The following is a 17,032-nucleotide window of genomic DNA, read 5'->3' on the forward strand; positions in this document are numbered from 1 at the left end:
TTTTACGACGCACTCAGCAAAATTCCAACTATATGGCGGCGGTCTGTAAATAATCGAGTCTAGACCAGACTAGCCAGTGATCAACAACATGAGCATCGATCTGCGCAATTGGGAACCGATGACATGTGTCAACCACGTCAGCAAGCCTGACCATTCGATCCCGTTAGTCGCCTCTTACGACAAGCATAGTCGCCTTTTATTGAAAGCATGGGTTGCTGAAGGCGTATTCTACCTTCACGGGTCACCGTGAATACGTTTTTGATAGAATATGTTTATGACATCAACAATATTTACGTTATATATATTATGAACAGGGATATATTTAGAAAGTGGTCACACTAACGTAAGTTAAAACCGGGTAGAATGGACTCTATCGCGTGTATCGCTTACTATTTTCACAACATTTACATTTCGCTATTTACCTTTTTATTATAGCCAAACTCTCTATGTGTTCCGTACAATTTTGCAGTCAGCGGGATAGGGTATGATGCGAAAGAAAAGCGTCTTTTTCTCATCACTGGAAGAGGCTTGGCATCAATGATGCCTCGTGAAGATGAGAAAAGTTATGACATGTTGTGGAAAAAGATTCTGGAGAGTTTTGATGCGTTGAGCAAGGTAGCACTTGATACCAAAAGACAGTAAGTGATTACATGTTGTGAGACATGAAGACTGAATTGTGAAGAAAACTAATGTAGTTTTATTCAGGACATCGTAAAATATCATTTATGTTTCCTAATGAACACTGACTTAAAGGAAAATGTGTCAGTGAGTTTCAAGATAGAAATGTATTCATTGATCTCTTTACATCACTCATATAGCTGTATAGAAGTAGAAATAATAGCAAACGCTTTTAAAATATTGTCAGGAGTACATATCATAAACATAAATCGACACAAGCTATGAGATTTCCCCACACTTTCAGAGGTTATTTTCTCTTGTCACCACAATGTCAACACATCAATAGAAAATGAGACTCTTTTTTCTGTACTAGAAGCGCCAGCTTGACATGATCTAATCGGGTTTCCACTTGCAAACATCTGCCTTCTGTATTTTGATATTTGAAACGAAAACCTCTAAATCCTATAAATCTGTTTTTTTCTTAACGTCCTAGCAAATATCTCATGACCTACTTGCAAACGACCACAATACCGAGAGTTATTATATATGTCAACACGTGTCCTAGAATATAACTAAATGTAGAAATGGAGTGAGTGAGTTTAGTTTGTGGTTTTACGCCACACGCAATATTCCAGCTATAAATACTCGAGTCTGGACCAGACAATCCAGTGATCACCAGCATCAACATCGATGGGAACCGATGATATGTGTCAACCAAGTCAGCGAGCCTGACCACCCGATCCCGTTAGTCGCTTCTTACGACAAGCATAGTTGCCATTTATGGCAAGCATGGGTTGCTGAAGGCCTTTTCTACCCCGGACCTCCACAGATATTTAGAAATGGAACAGAAATGCAATAATAATATATAAGATTCAGGAAAAGCATGATAAATGTGCGGACCTCGCCTTTGAAATGTCTCGCTTGCATCCCAAGTTCACTGTCGTCAGGCTTCCCATTGTTCCCTTGGTCAGGTACCTCCTGATTTCTTGGCGCAGATCAGGAGAATGCCCGGGTTCTCCACCGGGAGCACAGCCTTTCTGATAATCTGGGCAATGCAGGAGGCTGCAGTGTTGGTTAGCCTCCATATTCTCCGGAAAGTTCTCGGTGGGTTCGACTAGGCAGTGTTTCCTGGGAGAAGTCCCATTCGCTGTCTGGGCTGCGCGTAGAGGGGCCGAGGGCCCTGAGCTGATGATGAGCTTTACCAAAGAAACGTGATCTAAGGTGTTTGACTTTGTAGCCACGTATGCTGTGTTTGTGCCATCTAAATTATGTCAACCATACAACTTAGCTGATGACACTTATCTGCTTGTAAAACCCCTTGAATCGTAATTACAGGCTAATCTACTTTCATCATCGACATATGAAGAACATATTTCGCTGTAATTACCAAGGGGAAAAACGAAAGATATTCAGGACTGAGGAGGCGCGATGGATATCACTAGACCTTGAAGGTAAACATTTGGATACTTTGTGTTGACTTTGTGATAGACTTGACATCCTGTTCGTATACCAAAGTATGACCTCAGGTTAAACATTCACGTTATGCAGGGTTCTCTCTCAGTGAGCATTGGAGACATTCCTACACCTTTCTCTTGTATACATATGGTAACTTGTTATTGTCTCTCATCGCACATGATGTGTCCAGTTACCAGAAGGCCAACACTGTGTGTGATGATTACTATACCCGAGATATTGCCTAGGTCTTTCTTGCAAGTTGGATGATTCAGGGTCAAAATTTTTCTTTCACATTTTCAATCAACACACAATATCATAGTTTCCTAGTTTAATGGTGGTTGGATACTGACTTACAGTTCTAACATTGATTTTTTTTGTATGACGTATGGCCTTACGTATATAATGACATGGGGTGGCATGGTTTTGTTTGGAATTTTCTGACATATAATGGTAAGTACAACAGATCACAGCATTCCTCTTAGCACCACGGAGGTTGGCGAAGAATGTTACTGCTATGCTAAAATGTTTGGCTAAGTTATATGTCCGATTATTGTTTCGTCTTCATTATATCACGTATTAATGTCCTAAAAGGTGAAACACAACCGGTCAGTTTTGGCCTGTGGCCTTCATACCCAATACATGTGCCGTGTTATATTGCAGGCAAACGTATATTCAGAATTGGAAAGAGATATAAGGATGTCCACATAATGGATATTGAAACACAGAAGGAAACAGCCATGAACATCCAAAAGGTTAACGAAAAAACGCGGGTGATGGTATTCACCGTCAATGATATCGGAGACCAACTGATAATCACTAATTTTAAAGGGTAAGTTTTGTTTCTGTGGAATGACATCTCCACATCTACTTCCTGAACTCATATGGCGAATACTTCAAGCCCGTTTTATTCCGTTTAGTATTTGTGAGGTCGACGCTGATTCTGAATAGGTACGTTCCTCTTTCTTCAGAGCCCCAGTTTGTTTTCTTCCTTTATATTAAGCTTATGGCTAGTTTCTGTGTTAATTACACCAATAGTAGGGGCAATAGTAACATCAGTTATATGCGACAAAAGGGGAGAACAAATGCCATGACTGCAGTTTATCTCTGCATTCATTAAGCCAAAGATGTTGAAGGATAAGCACCTACAATGATTTAATTGCTATCATCAAGAAGGATGAGCGGATAAGTAAATGTTTTACTGCGCCTTTAGCAATGTTCCAGCAATGTCACTGCGGGGAACACCAGATATAGGCTTCACATATTGTATCCATGTGGGTAACAGAACCCGGACCTTCGGCGTGACGCGCGAAAGCGTTAACTACTAGGCTATCCTGCTGCCCCTAAACGCTCCTGTGTCACAGGAGATGGACAGGAATATTTAGAGACCTACTGAAGTATCAACGCAAAGTAGTAAAGTAGTAAAGTCGTTGTAAAGTCATCTGAACAACAAGCTGGTTCTGTTTAAGTGCTGTTTTTACGTCCTTTTGTAAATTGTCATTGTCTACCATTATGGACAAAGTCATGCTTTGACCATTCACTCGTCATTTGTAGTTGGTTATCCTATAAACCTTTATTTGCAGTTTTACATATGTGTACGACAGGAATTTACAGTTTGATCATATGATGCCACAACGTAAGGACTGTGCAGGTGGAGTCTGTGAGGTGAACTACAGCATCATTGTGGAGCTGTTTGATTAGGGAAACGAATGTATTTCTCTTTAAGACAACAGTCCCTAAACATGAGTTAATTGAAGATGCATTTAGACCGGTATTATTTTACACATAAAAAACCCACAAAAACACTATATGATAGTGTACAAGATTCCTGACGTTTATATATTCTATATTCATCAAACCTCAGATAACTCGAATTATTTACGTAGTGGGTGATATTATAACAAAACTGTGTTATAAATTCTTTGAGTAATGCTTACTGAATAAAACAAATTCCAACAAGATGAAACATAACTCGTTTTTTATGGAAGGATACTTTTCCATTGAATGTTACTTTGTTAATTTTAGAAGTTAGGTTTGATCCAGTATTTTGATGCAGACTACATTTCACACTAATGCCAAGAAAGTACGTGTTAGTTTCAACAAGGGGCCAAATCTTCAAATAAATCTAGACTAAACTAGATTTACTGGCAGCTGACTGTGTACTCTGGTAGAATTAATAGAGGGTGATTACCGTGCATTAAATAAATGTGAAAAGGGTACTTTTACCATATGACTACAAAGTAGTCAATTTATATCAAAATACGATATATCAAATGCAAGTATGTACAACAACGCTGTTGTTTCGCACTCTCGAAATAAGCTGTTACATAAAAATTGCTTTGAGAATTTTTATACAATCTCTCGAAGAATGTTGTTCTGTCCTTTGAAGATATTGTACGTCTGCTTCAGAAACTCATTTTGTACCGTGATAGTCTGTAGTTGTATATGTTGGTCATGTGTCTCAATAAATATAATTTTCTGGGTGTCTGTGTGTATATTTATATCAAACATGTGTAAATCGATCTCGTAGTCAAACAAAAGCTTCAGAACTAATACGATATTACAACCGCATGGTTAATCTGAATAAATCTCCAAGCAAATAAGCAGTTCACTTAGATTTACTTTGTGGCGTCTTGTCTGTGTGAAGGGTTTTACGGGGGTCCGTGTGGAGATTCTAGTATTCCTTATAGGATCGCTGCCGTATACACGGCAACCGTGCTGTGAAACCGACACGTGAGGATCCGGGTTATATATGGTCGTCACCAATATATGCTTGTCGTAAGAGACGACTAACGGGATCGGATGGTCGTGCTCGATGGCTGGTTGACATGTCATCTTACATCAAATGCATAGGTAATGATACTGATAATAATGTTGATTACGTTATCTTTTGGCATATACTCGATTATTTACAGACAACATGCATATAACTGGAATACTGCTGAGTGCAATGTTAATCAAATAACAAACAAATCTTGCGGTGTCCGCATCATACTGCCACCAGCAAGTTGGTCATGTAATTGTCTTTTGTACACAATAATTATGCCTCAATATCGCCAGCAGTCTGCTACTAATTTGGTTCACGAGAACCCCCCCTTAAATAAATAAATAAATAAATAAATAAATAAATAAATAAATAAATAAATAAATAAATAAATAAATAAATAAATAAATAAATAAAAACAACAACAAAAAAAGTTAATAAATAACAAAAAAACAAAAAACAACACCCAAAAAATCCCTGAAAACAAATAAAGAAAAATAAAATTTAATAAGATAAAATAAGACTCCCCAACCCCCAACCCCCCCAAAAAAAAACCCAAAACGCAAAACAAAAAACAAAACACCCCTTAAAAAAACCCCCAAACAAACAAAACAAACGAAAAACATGATTGAAGTTATCAGTGCCAACCCATTAGTCACAAAAGATGAAACAGCTGAACCTGAACTCCAAAAGAGAAAAGTAAACAGTAATGAGATGTGGAACAGATTCCGGTCCAACCAGATATGTTCCAGCAATTCACAAGTACATGCTTGTACGGTGTAGGTCGCTTTTCGTGAAATGATACATAGTTGATACACAGTAATACATCATGTACAGTCATCAGCCTTATTACTCCATGTTGGTTGGCGGCGAGAATGGTGGTATGTTGAGGCACCTATACTAGTTATTGAGCTATTCGTTTGTACCCTGTGTTGGACAGAGTAAATGCGTAATATAATGTCAGGATACACACGCACGCACGCAACCGGTCAGACACGGTTTAAAGTTCCTTTGTTTCCAGTGCACATCAAATGAATTCTCCCATTACTTATATACTAGTATACAGCTCCGCTTCTAAAAGGGTTCAACCATACCAATTTCCACTCAGTTTAGTTAATGTGTCTCTTGCCTCGAAAAGACAGCAAAAAATATAAAGCCAATATCTGAATGCTAGTTTGCATTGTCCGGTTGCTTGGTAACGTGATAAAGATGTTAGAATCTACAAAAAACACTACACGCGGCATTACCTGAATAGTTGAGAAGATAGAAGAAATTTGAAACGCTCGTAAAATGTCCACTTTACTACTTAACCTGACATTACAACAAACACTAGTTGGTGAAAAAACAAACACCCCCAACCCCCTCCCAAACACCCCCCCAAAACAAAAACAAAACAAAACAAAACAAAACAACAACAAAAAACAAAACAAAAACAAACTTAAGTCCACTTTGATTGTATTGTAGATCAAGTACATAGAGGATACTAAACGACCTTCCGTGTAATACCATTTTTATTAAACGAGCGAAAGCGAGTTTGATACTAAATATTAAACGAGTTTAATAAAAATGATATTTCACGGAAGCGAGTTTAGTATTCTGTTTATTACTCGCCAACATAAATTGACAGAAACTGCCGCAAAATTCCCTACGGTGTGATCACTCTCAGCTTTCTGTGTGTCAAGCAAGGGCTAGTAAAATTGCGACATCGGCATTAGCATTGTGACGTCACAACTTTGAACCATTTTCACGTCATACGTCAAGCGGTATTACACTAGTGCAATATTGCGGTAAAATCATTACACTGCAGTATCTTCAACATACTGTGTGACAGCATGACAACATGACAACATGGCATCATTACAACATGACACTTCATTATCCAGCCAGTCACATACATTTAAACGTGGCACGTTCTAGATCCATCCATCCATCAGTTCCTACGTATATATGTTGGGAATATACAGGAGATGAGTGTTGACTCTTATACATGATGATCCAGTGATTACGGTAGGTTTCATACGAGTGCGTGCACAGCTAAAATTATAAATATGTAGTCCAAATCTTTTGCTAGTGAAATTTTCAGTACAATCCTGAATCATGTTAAACTTTATTCTTTGTGTATTTGTTGCGGTTTTGAGGTAATTTTTAAAATTATGGCGATCAGAATCTATGCGTCCAAAACAAGCAAAAAACGTTTTGCGTGGTTTTGTTATTTTTGCGCGTGAAAAACGCATGTTTCTGCGTAACTGCGAACACTGGACTGCTGCTGATGCCAAACTAGTGTGAGAATTTCACTTACATCACAACCTGCCTAAATATGGAGGGAATCATTGACGAAAGGTGTGAACAATTATCAGTTTGATGTTTGTCGTGTAGCGTCGCCGTCAGCGCAATTTCAGTGATGTAATGATTGAGTCCATAGACACCGTCTAGTGGCTGACATCGTGTTCATCTATCTACGCAAATGGGAAAGAATGACCATTAGATCAAATCCATCAGCTGACCCAGTGTTAACTAAGGGAGGAAACACTGCATAGCATGTCCACTTAAATATTACATTAGATAACACTATGTGACGTGATGACATTCCAACGCGTACGCAGTTAAACTGAGCACGTACGCAGTTAAACCCAGCGATCACATTGACGTCGTCGGGAATGACGTCATCTACTCTATCACATGGACATATCGGCAATTTATATGTTCCGTAACAGTGACACAATACTTAAACATCGGAATGTGCCACTATGCCTGCACACATGCATTTTGATACATAATCTGAAACAATTAGGGGAAAATGCTTTTTGTCAATTTCAGGTGTTAGTTCGTATTGTCGCAATGGCGCCTTAAACTTGCCAGCACGACCTTCCAGCCACTCATTTGCCCAGTTGAAATGTGAGCAAATTTTTCAACCTGAAAAAATCTTGCTTCGAGCCTCGAATTGATTCCGCATCTCTCTCGTAAATTTGATAAACATTTCAAACGGGAGAGACTTGAGCATCCAAGGTCGGCAGAGCGTAGTGCCATACAAACTGGGTTGCAGATTGGACATTCCACAATATATTTGAATTGAGAATCGATACTTGTTACAGACCGTAGTTGTCTGGAATGGAAGTCGCCAGTTTGAAACCAGTGACGCAAAGCTTTGCTTTTCGTAAATCATGTCCTAAGTTCTAAACTTCATGCCCTAAAGGTCGTGATGACATAGTCTATTTTTGAACAGCCTTGGATCCTGTTAGTGGCCATAATCGGCACTAAAATCTGATGATACTATGAGTCTAATTCGCAAGTGACCTTTGTTACGATTAATAATTTGCCTTGACAAAATGTATAAGAAATCCCCTCAGAATATAACACCGAGAAGTCTAAAATATTCAATATTATGTATTCAGCGGACAAACAGCAAGATTCACAATAGAGGTTTCTAGTACGAAACAACTGAGTCAAATCTAAAGTAATGGATCACAAATGTAATATGAACTCACCAAGTCTGAGATTTTCCACCAAATCTTTCACAGCGAGCTTTCTTGAATGTAGATAAAGAGGTAGATAGATGTAGATAGCCCAATGATGACACAACTGTATTACTCCGCGTAAGCCCGTGTGTGTGTCCCGACAACACAACAACCAACCTTTATATACACAGTGACTGATTCTTGAGTATTCCAGCGAAGAATGGAACCTTCGCGATCGGCCACGTGTTTACCAACAGCCAAAACACACCAAAGGGAGGCAACTCTCAAGCGCTCCCTTAAAAGGCGTGGCGATGAAATACTATTACCAATGATACGAAATGCGACCCATAATAACTATCACTTGATCATAAACAATACACATTACTGAATATGCAGTCCTTGTTCTGCATTCACAAACATAAAAAACCGTTTCCATACACCATTCGTCTCCAAGGCTACCATAGCTACTTTTAAACTCGATTGTACACAATTGTGGCCTAAAACATGTGACCAGCAGAGACTGGTGCTTCTCGAATTTAGCCAATGTTGACTGTTGGAATCAGCATTTGAAACGGATGAGTCAGTATTGCTAGTCTAGTACAGTTGGGTGAATCGACGGAAGGGGGAATGACATTTATAACTACGCAATAAGTCCATAAACTGCAATTCCTCCCTGTAAATGTATTACATCATAACTAGTGGAAATGTTAACACGTGTTAACCAGATAGTAACACAGTTCATGGTGAGACAATCATAAAACAGACTGAGATAACGTCCACATTTGCCATATAAGATTTTATACACATGGTTGCAAACATTGTGAAACAAAGACAAATGCCTTGTGTTCACTCTATTGTAGTTAGGGGATCTGTTGTTTATAAAACGGCAGATTCTTCCACAATTGTTACTCTTTCACGTACATGATAAAGATGTTAGAATCAACGCCGAAACCTCGTCGTACGTGGAATAAACCGCATCTACTTGTGTTTGGTAAAGATCCTGGTTAGAATTGATCTTTAGCAATCCATGCATGTTGCAAGAGGCTACTACACAAAATCGGATGGTGCGGCTCGCTGACATGGTTGGCACGTGTTGCTTTATCCCAATTACATAGATCGATGCTTATTCTCTTGATCACTGGATTGTCTCCTCCAAACTCGATTATTTACAGACCACTGCCATGCGGCAGGAATGTTGGGAAGTGCGACGTAAAACAACAAAGAAGAAAAACGATTAGATTAGTAGACCATACACTGTTGCAGGAAGAAGGTATCTTCAAGTTATTTATATCATACATGTTTAGGAACTGAAATATGTTCCTCAGTATAGATATCTGGATGTGTTGGTCTTCTGGAACTGTACCAAAGGACAAATATGACTTTTCTGAAGCAGCATTACTCACAGTGTGCCATCGCTCATTATATACTTTTTGTATTTCAGCTTTAGCCTACTTTTTTACCACCATGGTGGTACATGTCCACGTTGTCATACGTTGGTGTCACAGTAGCCGAAATACTTCCAGTGGATCAGTATACCAACGAACTGTCACTTACTTACAACAAAGTCACACCAAAACGTGACAGAATATTGTAAGGGATACTTCGAGAATGGCAGACTCAGTCAAAGCTAATTAATTTATGATCATTGTGTCTTGAAGACGCTACGATAAGAACCTTTCTGAGAGGTGTTACAGGGGAGACCGACGAAGATCTCATTACCACATGCACGCCTTTCATCTGAAGCTGGAGTGCCTTAAAATGCGCCCTTTAACTCCCCTAATTAACTTTCATATGTTGCAGTGTCAGCAAGGATGAAACGCAGGGATAGAGAAGACTTATAATCTGACAGAGCTTTGGAAAAAAATATCTGTAACGAAATACCAAGTTGAAAGAGGCATTGTGGAATAGAAACTGTGGTTCAAAGTAGAGAGGCACATTCTGCTTTGTAGTAAAGGTAGGATAATATATATTTTGTAATGCAAATGCGACATCTAACGCTTAATGTCGGTGTTATGCTATGTTATCATAGCATAAGATATTTGCCTTCTCTCATCACTGAATAACTGAGACCTGCTTTGAACGTAGATGCATGCTTAAATCACTGACTAGTTATAGTCAGTTGGCTTGGTACGCCGGATACGCCTCTTAATATGTTTCGTTTGAAGAGCATTTTGGGTGTGAATTAGGATGGCCACAGACAAAAATCAAACTTTTGTATGCAATTGATGCTAGAAAGTATAAGACAAAGGGACTCACTATCATCTGAAATTCAATTTTACCCATGCAGATCCGGGATAGAAATGTTCTTCAGCAACCCGTGCTTGGTGTCCGAGGCGACTAACACGAAACAGGTTCGCTTACATGGCTGACTCATGTCATCGCATCTCTTTCACCTGTTACGTGTCTGGTCCGGACTTGAGTATTTACAGACTGCCCTCAGAAAACAAGACAATAAGTCCTGAGTATTTACAGACTGCCCTCAGAAAACAAGACAATAGGTCCTGAGTATTTACAGACTGCCCTCAGAAAACAAGACAATAAGTCCTGAGTATTTACAGACTGCCCTCAGAAAACAAGACAATAAGTCCCTCCAGAGTTTTCAAGAACAAGGTGCATCCAGAACTAAACCTGTTACCTCAAGTAGTGTCAATGTCTTCCTGGTGTTCATTGTCTGTGTGATGTTGTTGTTTTCGAAAAAATGTTTGTTTCAGTTTATAGAATTTCGTCTAATTAACTTCTGATGGATAGAAATGAACGTCTTCGTACTGAAAAGGTTTTGAATACTCGATTACCAAATGATAACATATTTGAAATATGCTCCATGTTGTTTCAAGATCCCTTGTCGATCCATATCCTCCTTATATTTTCACTGATTGACGGTTAGAACTTTCATCCGGCCTCGGGGAATAACGAAGGAAAATAGTGATCATGACTGATGGTGTGGGCATCAAAGAGATCCAAATTGTGATATTTTTATGGCATTATGTTTTATCATTTAAAGAGTGTCTTTTCCGACAGGACCGTGCCACGAGAAGGTCTTGTTAGTATTCGTTAAATGGGAGCTAAGCTCGTTGAAAAGGAAAGTTCAATCAGATTTGATTCAATCCACAGTTTTGCCCTCAGTTGTGACAGAGGCCGCTCGTCGAAAATCGACCAAGTTTTAATTTGTGTGAGTGGTGGACTTAACATTTTGTAACTTCCAACAAAGTGATAAGTATTTGTGGCAGTCACCATGCCCTATCTACCCAGTCGTAATGCTATCTCTGAAATCAAAGATGAACCAAACCTCTTAGAACCGTTGATCTAGAAGATGCATGTTTCTCTTTGAATGTTCTTTCGGTCATTTCAGTAGATTTGCGTTTTCGAAATCGTACTCCACCTAACTAATAGATACATAGAAATGACTAATAAATTCCAATCTTTTGAGGGATGCTACTACCTACCGGTGTCACTATTATGAAGTATCGAACTTGGAACTCAATTGTACTGGTAGTGAAGTAGAGTAGATAAATGCAAGGCCACGAGGAAAGATAACACAAAACTTTTGAATATGTAGTATAACTTATATTACGATTTTCAAAAATTAATTCATCCGATGAGAGGAATACTGAATTGAGGGATTCAGTTTTAGCCCTACTGTAACGTTCAGCCATGTGCAGGCAGACCGGCCGGCGCCTTATCATGTTTGCGACAGCAATAGTTTGGGATCATTGTGGGCCATGGTTTCTATGGATGTTGTGGTGCCGGTGTTGAGTTTTGACGATTTATGCATAATGAACACAAGCAGTTTCATCCTAAAGAAGACAAAACAAAGTACGTCATTATCTTATCCGGGCAGTTCTGTTTCGTAGCACTTCTTGACCAGTAAAGAGCCAGTTGGGTTTTCATTTAATCAGAGTGGTGCCTCCACCAAATGTTTCAGGTGGCAGCAAGTTGACATTGCCTTGATGTTTGTTTCGACTTCGCACACACGTCTGTACCATGCCTATCAAGGAAGTGCAAGGTGAACTGAATCTAACCTGAAAACATGACACACTGACAGCGACGCTTCCAGCCTGTTTCAATGTTCCCTACATCACTGATTTCTGTTGTCAAGAAGGAGATTGCTGAAGGGCGGAACAACATGTGGCCATTAAGGAAGGTGACGAGCTTCACGTAGACGATTTCCAATCGTCTGTACGTAATTTGTCCTCTAGAAGCCCAATAAAAGTTCGCAGCAATTGTTCTCGCTGTTTGTGGTCGATTTCTTCGAGCTTGGTTAACGACCAATCGATCCAGTACTCTTGTCGTTGACCTAAACGGGGTCGATTGTTAACGTTCTTTTTTGTTTTGTTGGCAGGTTCTATAGTCTGCTAATGACCTGCAAAACATTGAACGATTGAACCTATGTTGACCTTTGGTAGTTTCCCTACAAGCCAATGACCCAAAGGCAAGTGTAAACAAAACAATGACTGGCAGAATATAACGTTACACGGAATATATCGACTTAAGTCAAAGTCAGGAATAACACCAATGCAGGGTGTGTTTTGGTGTAAAGATTTTTGAGACATAAAAGAAGCTTTTTCTGGTTTGTGAGAAAAACCTGAGAATAGCGTATATATTTTACAATTCCATCCTTACTGTGCAAGGGCTATATATTTGCGACTGACAACCACATGTACTCATCTCAATGTTTTGTTTGCTCTGACGTCCAGTAACCTATTTATTTACTATCAACACAACGTCAGTTAAGTACTGGAGTTGTCCTGTATGCATTGGGCAGATTCTTTTCAATATACATTTAACATGTTGTCTACGTTGTATGTAGTGGATGTCTTATTGTCATTTGTCATGATATGACTGAAAAATAATTAGACTTCCGGTCTCACTCTGGTAAAGCGGAAGGCGTCGGGACATGTTTGACCAACCTTCAAGGTTATCACTGGCCCATGGGAGATGTTTGAAATGTTAGTACAGGACGAATAGATCACTATTTCTGTTAATAAGGGGACAGAGGTCGACACTGTAATTATGTTATAGACCAGAGTAGCTAAGCAATGGACAGCCTTAGTCTCACACTTTCCTCGGGGACCCATCGCGCTGTTGTCTGAGTAACCAATTAAGCACAATCATGTTGTTCGCGAGACATTTGGTCGCTGAATGTGCCAATATGGGAAAGTCACCCCTAGGATATCAAAGAAGGACGAATCAGAAACAAGGAACTGTGAGATGTCTTTCCTGTTTGTATGTTCATATATCTGTCAAACTTAAAGCTCGTCAAGAGACGCCCGAACAGCTATCTATAAGGCTCTCATTTGCTGTATCTCTGGCAACAGATGGCTTCGCTACCTCCGAACGTGTTTGAAGAACTGCCTAACTTGCAATCTGCCTGTTAAACTACTGAGTTCGACTGTATTCGTCCCTTTGTTCGGTGTCTGCTTACCACTGTGGGAACACAAATACACGCACACTGACACACACAAACACGCATAAGAATAGACAACGAGGTACTTAAACATGGTATTGTGTACGGACACCTCTTTACCCAATGCCTCCCTTCAGTCTTTGCCTGTCTCAATATCTATCACATGTTCATCTCCATCACATATACACGTATCTGTTCAGCACAAGACAGCCACGACTAGCCACACACAAACCTCCTCTCTCCGTAAATAGGGTTCGTTATGTTCCCCGAGCCCGCATGGACCCCGAGGGACCAGTGAACAACGTATTTATCTTACCGAACACCTGAATTTTAATTTTGAACTATTTGAAGCACTTCTGTTGAATGCGAGGCGAATTGCCATTTTGCAGACGACACAAGGTAAACAGATTTAGAGTCATCTCCCTTCCATCGATTTTCAATCAGAAAACATCAGTAATTTTCGTGCTTTATACGTGATTGAATATTATCGAGATAAAAAAGTACTACCACGAAGCACCAGAAGAGTTCGAAATTCCCAGCGGTGCACGTTGAAAATAATACATCGCCTGTAAGCGTATTACATTGAAAATAATAGAATAGCGCTTAGCCAATCAGAAAGCGACATTCGTGTGTGAGGTAAGATAAATAGAATTATCCGTCTGCCTATTAGCACACAATTCAATTCATATAAAACAAAATGAAAAAATATCAAAGCACAAACATTGTATTTGCCTTGATTTTCAATACAGTCGTCAGGTCGTGTAGCATATCGTGTTTCTGATTGTTTGGCTGTCAAAGAAGATAACGGAAGCCAATCAGGATTTATGAGCATGTGCCAAAGAAGTTAATTCCCGAGTCTATTACCTAGCTCATTGTTATTTTACCCCAAGGAATACACACACCATAAAACCTTTGTCATTGTCAGGAATCCCTGCACGAATTGCTTCCTGGAAAATTTGGGCTTCAGCTTCCCTTTACATTTGGGATATATGACTCAACGTCAGACTAGAAGCATGGTTGCGACTATTTTATTCGTATGTTATTGGCAAGATCGTTTTAACTACTAGCTATAAACTCCTCTTTACGACACTGACTGAATTTCCGGACGCTATGGCGTTCCTGTGCGTGGCACTCTAAGCCTCTGTCATTTGGGTTTCTAAGACTGAATTATAAGAAGATAGAACTTGGATAGTCATCTTCCGTCTGGTAATGGGCAGAACCCCATTGTGAAAATTATTTTGGTATACAGCTCAAGTAGCGGAGATTGTTTTGTTAGCCAGTAACTTTAGCAAATTAAATGAAACTATTTTTATGACGTATTGACCACATAATTTGAGGTGATTAAGTTCATTCTGCTAAGGCGCGAATGTCATCGTACTGTAACATGAGGTCAGTGAATGTCTGGATTGGAGAAAACTGGTGGATCATTGAGAGTTATGATCGATGTCTAATGCTTGCCTCTTATGCGGGTCTCCTGAGGAACCTTGATGGATCAGATGATATGGTGCTGTGATTGTTATCTGACCATGACGTGATTCAAAATTCTTAATACGGATCACGGGATTGTCTTGTTTAGACTATACTAAACAACTTGCACACAATCTCTATGTAATGATATACTGCACATGTGGGTCTTTGCTCATGTGATGTGTGTGTGCGTGCATCTCAGTATGCTTTTCAATTCATCTTACAGTGATCGAACACATTGTCACAAATAACTTTTGCAGTAGCATACCGTTTAAGTTCCATGTATGACTGGGCTAAGGTGTAACTCTCAAAATGAGTAATCAGGTTCATTAATCGCATGCTGACGTTCTACAATTTCAATAATGTTAGCTTCTGCGTAAACAACATTCATTTATCCATAATGAGCCACAATTAACAAATCACTTAGGAGTGTGTCTCACACTGGGTCTGGGGCTACTCTGACCGGAGACCGGAGATCGGCCATGACACGGTGGGTGGTTCTACAGATTTGAACATGTTTGATGATCTTTTCGTTCACCACGAACGTACAAAATTATAATGTGTTATGTGCAACCAACGCGACGTTTTGTTTTATTTCCTGTAACTCTATAACTATATATTGTTGTATTATATTGTTGTATTCATTGCCAGCGTGACTTACAATTTTAACTCACTCCCTCACTTCATATTCATTATGCTCAATTTAATTGGTGCTTGTATTAAATCTGTTCGTTAACTTTACAACAATGAAGATCTTGGTTTATGGAGCCTAAACGTGGAAACTATTGTATTAGTTTTCTGTGTATCAGTTGTTATTTGGCATATACATTTAATTTATGCCGCAGTAAGTTATCACCATGTGTGAACAAACCCATTTGACATACGGTGGCTGAAAATCCAAAACCTGGTTGCTTGAACTTAGTGAAGTAAATGGTTCCATACAATATAGACTTAACGCTACGTGAAGGTTGCTAGGTTACTGTACATGTGCTACCCAGCCATAAGCTAAACGTTAGATTTAGAAACAAAGAGAATAATAGATTTTCAACTTATAATTGCAGCATTAGCTCCTTATTACGTGTCATATACACCAGGAGCCTGTTTCCAATAGCCTAGCGCCAGACAAATGGAAATAATTAACAAACCGGAAAACATATACCATGTGAAAATTAAACATATATAATATCAACCTGTCTGGAAAGAAACACACTCTACCACAGAGAACCACTGGGACTCTATCAGTTCGTGCATGCGATATGTTCGTGATGTAATCAGTGACTTTTTCCCTTGTATCAGTGAAGCCCCATAGATAAATTGAAGACGGTAAACTATTGATGTTTTGAGCCCACGATGACTATAGGAAATACCTAGTCATGTCTCTTCTCATACAGCCTTCCGGAAACTTCTTTGTCTTTCTGAAACCAATGAAACTGGCCTCATATATTTCTAAGTCGTGTGAAAAGGTCAGTCCCATCTAAGTATCACTGTGCTTACATATGAAGCAAGACCCAAAATGTAACACATCCTTCCAAACCTGATGACCCAGACTCGATTTTATATATAGCTGGAATATATAGCTGAGTGAAGCGTAAAACTAAACTCACTCAGTCCTTATTTTCATCATTAATTATAAAGGGTCAAGGACAGTTTTTATTGTGGATTTTAATATTTTCACATATAATATATCATATCATCAATCCATCATCACAGATCCATTTTTAATTTCCAAATGACTCGGTCACGAGTTCTTTTCTAGAGTAATAATTCTAAAGGAGTGATGAGATCCTCAACTAGGTGATATATCTCCAGGTAGAATCATAAGTAGTCATATACATTTTGTATGAACTTTGCGAATACTCCTGAGTTTTTGTC

The sequence above is a fragment of the Haliotis asinina genome, chromosome 15 (genome assembly GCF_037392515.1).
Source record: "Haliotis asinina isolate JCU_RB_2024 chromosome 15, JCU_Hal_asi_v2, whole genome shotgun sequence".
In the NCBI taxonomy this organism is placed as follows: domain Eukaryota; kingdom Metazoa; phylum Mollusca; class Gastropoda; order Lepetellida; family Haliotidae; genus Haliotis; species Haliotis asinina.